Consider the following 4,900-nt stretch of genomic DNA (forward strand, 5'->3'; position numbering starts at 1 on the left):
GTCGCTAAAGTTTCGTCGGAACGAAGTTACGGAAAGTTAATTAACAAACGGAGACGTAACAATAGCATAAAACGTCAGAGAGAACTAGTGGTAATTCGTGTTGTCACTGTTTGTTTCTTTGAAGTTAAGCACAAAGCTACACAATGGGTTATCTGTGCTCTGCCCACCATGGGTATCGAAACCCGGTTTCTAGCGTTCTAAGTCCGCCTACATACCGCTGTGCCACTGGGGGGGGGCAAGCAATTTGGGAAAGAGGGGAATATGGCAGTGGGTCTGCTTTTCTAGTTTATGACGCTGTAAACAAATAAGATTGGAGGCCATAAAATGTTGACTTTGCCTTAGTAATATTTATATTATAATAAGTAATTTAGGTTTAATTTTGTACTTCAGAAACGGGTGGTAAATAAATTAGATAAGGGAGAAGACCTAGAGAACAAATGTTACAATTCTAATACTAGTGGATATTGAGGATATTTTTTTAAAATATTTCTTTATAAAAATTAAGAATTTTGAACTTACGTAAAATTAAAATTTTATTTAGTAATTATACTTTAATGCCAAGTTAGTTTATATAAATTGCTCAATTAAATCTAAAAGGTCATTCATGTGCAAGAATGTTAAGTGAAGTGTCTGATGAATAAAAGGAAGTGGAATTTATTGCTCTATAAGCTTTCAGGTGACGTACAGTGTAATATATGCACTACACTGTGGGATTTCCACTTGCTTAGAAGGTAAAACAGTTCAACCAACCAATGATTGAAAGGAATTAATATTCTTCGCTTTCCGAGCCATCAGATAGTAAGGTTTAGCAGAATGTACGAACCACATTTTGCAACTACTGCTCAATGTTGACAGTTAGAACAGTTGCTGATCTGCGTGATCACAGAATGAAAGGAAATTATATTCCCTGCCTTCCAAGCTATTGAGTGGTATTGATACGTTATGTATGTACTACATTGTAGAATTATCACTCAATTATCGACAGTTAAGACAATCGTTTTACTAAAAAGCCAGGAGGTGAATTTTCGACGTGAAATTTCGTCCAGGTTTCAAACAAATCACTCTGAAAATCTAGCTGAGTGATGAGAATTCTGTGGAGCATACCATCCGGTATTCACTAGATTTTCCACATAGTTTCCTGCCTGGGAAATATGTCATTTATATCACCTACAAAACAATCCAGAATTCTCACAGACTGTATTGGAGTGTAATAGTAACAACGCCATCTTTAATCCCTGTAAGTAGGCTTTTAGTTAAAAAAAACAACAACAGTGATGTGCAGTTATTATTTATTTTGTAAAGCCTGAAATATAAATGAGTTAAGTTTGTTGGTCCCTAGATGGCAACTACCATTGATTCTGAAAATAGTTTTCACAGATAACTTGCCATTACCAAAGTAGTTCATGTGGTAAACTGGAGGTGATATGTAGAAACTACTGAAGAGCTTGATAAAATAGAATGGTGGCACATATATATGGCAATATATCTATGTAAACAAATATGTGCAGAGACCACACACTGTAGAAACATTACACATAGCAACTTAACATAAATGGAGAAATATCACAAAAATATTAATAATAAAGAAAACAACAATAACATTGAACAAATAATTTTATCTCCATGTTAAAAATTGATAGGTATGAGATTAACTTTAATAACTGACCTAGTAAGTATTATTTGAAATACAGTAGATCTGTTATTTTCATTGACACTAATAAGAAAATGTTTTAATTTTTAGATTTAAATATTTGACAAATGGTAAAGTTTTCATGGAAGAGACAAATATAACAAAAATATACACACAAAGCAGGATTATCCAACCTAAGAATCAGAGTTTGGATAGCCTGTTTCTGAACCGATCTATTAAAGGACATTACCTACTTACACTGCTGTAGGAAATGGTCTAGGTCTTCTTTTGCCATTCCCTTAAATTGAGTGCTATGGTGCTGGCCAAATCATCTCGCTTACAGGTTCTTGGCTAAGGTCTGGCTGAGATTCCGCCAATACCGTGGGTGTAGGGCAGTAGTTGTTACTCAGCAATCCTGTTACACAGATGAGTGTGAGTAATCAGTTTCTCATCAAGATCAGTAGCAGTGATGAGTTACTGCAACACATTATACAGCTACACTTGACAACAGGTTTCTTTGTGAGACATGGTTAATGTTGCAGGATACCTATCTTGCTTGGACAGGCTTACCCTGCTATGGTACATGATATTTACTCCTGAATATCCACTGTGTTTACTTCCAGAGAAACAACTCTGGCTCTAGAGATAATCCACTAGTGGCATGCCCAGTCCTTGACTGGTCATCACTGATATGCACTAGATCTGAGTCTGCAGTATAGTTTGGCTGTTGGCAGCTTGGAAATCCAAGTGGTTTCAGACTCGACAGGTGCCAATCCATGTCAATGACCTTGATTCGTTCTTACTTCCCTAATGGTGAGTTTGATCCTCAGGGGCAAGGTTTGATCCTCTGGTCTGGGTGCTCCAGAGAGCAGTAGATATTCTTGGTTGTAATCTGATAGATTTCAAGTACCTTTGCAGCATGATCAAAAGTCCTATATCTAGGAGAAGACCTTTTCTACGGTCAAACTCTTTCTCTTACAAATGTCTTTCTCTGGCAGCAAACTCTCTCTCTCTTGGTCATGAGTACTTCTACATCCAGAATAAGCCATTCTTTTAGCTAGAAGCATTCCTTTAAACCCATTAACTTAAGCAAGGGCCAATACATACACTGAGGTAAAAGAAAACACTGCAATGTATTCTGTAACCATGGCATTAAAAATTCTATTTCCTATGTACTTGTGGTAATCTCAGGCAAACTTATAGGTCTGCTTAATAATAGCAGAATCAAACAGGAAAGTTTACGGTAATTTAATTTTGAGAACTCTACTGGGTTTTAAGGTATGTGATAAGTAAGTAGAATGGACACATTTGATGAAAAGTTAAAATAATCTATATTATTGACACAACAAAAATATTGTGTGTGTATTTGCATAGATAATTTACCTCAAATGGATCGGTATATGAGTCAACATTGGTTTTCTCTGATAGATCTCTGTTGAACCAGCCACAATAAAAACCAAATAGAACTCTCAAGAACTAAGGCTCTGTACTGACATTGTAGAATTTGGTTTCTTTGTTTAATAATAGCGTCACCACATGGCTATGACATACAGACATCGTCCACTCAGCCAGCAAAGGAAGTTACAGTTACTGACCCTTTCAACATGGATTCACCATAGCATTCTTTCTGGCAAAGTAGACATTATCTGCTATAGAGAACAAAGAAACGAGACAACCAGAACAAGGCAACTGCGACGATTTTCTTGATCAATGTATTTATCCCAAAATTGGACTAAATAAAAAAAATTAAAAATGTCCTATATCAATAAAAGGAGGTAGAAAACATGATATACCTGCAAATCAAAATATGCACACTGTCGTTTTGTAAGAAATAAATATTGTTTTACTATGTTTTTCACATTTTTCCAGTCTCTTTCTTTGCATAAACTCAGTTAGTTTCTGATGAATTCAGTTACTTTGCAATATTTACTGATTAAATCTTTCAATTTATAGAGGACCTATCTTATTCACTCTTGTGGGAAATCAGTTTCACCTGAAAATACCACAAATACTTAAAATAGATTTCACTAAGAAGTATTGGCTTCACATTATTCTATATTGGATTATTATGATTTTAAATAACATTTTATTGTAAAAGTGATGTTTTCAACTACATTTCCTTCTATTTCATCCCTGTTTCAACTCTTGAGTTGGTTAGCTGAAAAAGCGAGAAACGTTATTTATCAGAGCATTTAACAGACACGTAGAACCAAGAGCAGGCGTCACTGTTCATCGTCTGCACAGATTTGAATAATTGTTAATATATGGTATCAGTTCAGTGAATATCTCTGGACATCATTAAATTCGTTACCATTGCATTTTTGTTTTACACTATTAAATTTCTTCTGGCTGATAAATGTGTCAGTGAAAACTGATTTGGTCTATTCTATAAACGTGTACCAATTTATTTAATTTGGCTGTTAGTTTTTATTGTAAGGATTTCAAATAATCCCTGAGCGAAAAACCGATCATTCAAAGTATTGGTTACAATATATTATGCGCATATATTCTAATAATATAATAATAATATGGCAGCTTCATACACTTATGTGTATGACAAATTAAAGATTAAGTTTTATAAAATTTGTGATTGTGGTTTTAACTCTTGTTTCGTTACTTTTTTATAGCAGAATCCCTACTTCATTTTAAAATTCGTAATTTTTAATACTCTTGTATAATATTGTCATCAAAATACTTACCTGTAAACCCTCGTTTATAAAATACCAGTAAAATTTTCTTAAATTATGATATTATATTATTTATCAGCGCGTAAAAGATATGGTAAATCTGTGTAAATAATAAGCAGTTTCTGTCTTCATGTCACGCTATCATCAACAACACCTCTTGTGGCGAGCTCGAAAACTAATAGGTTGGAAATAGTTAGAAGACTATTCATCAAAATTCAAGGTAAATTTTAATTTTAAAATCTGTTTAAAACTATTAACAATGGAAGCTTTATTAAATAAAGTTAGTTCGGTTTTTAAATTCATATTGTTACGTCTCCGTTTGTTAATTGATTTTCCGTAACTTCGTTCCAACGAAACTTTAGCGACACAAGTCATTACTTAATAAAACTGGTTTATTCTTTCCGAATACAACTTTACGATACACTTATTTTCAAAAGTCGCTCTATAACAAACGTTATATCAACGAACGTCAACAATACTTCTGACTGCAGTTCAATTACTCACTACCCACACACACATTAGTGTCCCGTCACGTTGTCACCCTCTTTTATATACCAGTCTACCCTATATCTAGTAAATGCTA

Source organism: Limulus polyphemus, unplaced genomic scaffold (genome assembly GCF_000517525.1).
Source record: "Limulus polyphemus unplaced genomic scaffold, Limulus_polyphemus-2.1.2 Scaffold4699, whole genome shotgun sequence".
NCBI lineage: Eukaryota > Metazoa > Arthropoda > Merostomata > Xiphosura > Limulidae > Limulus > Limulus polyphemus.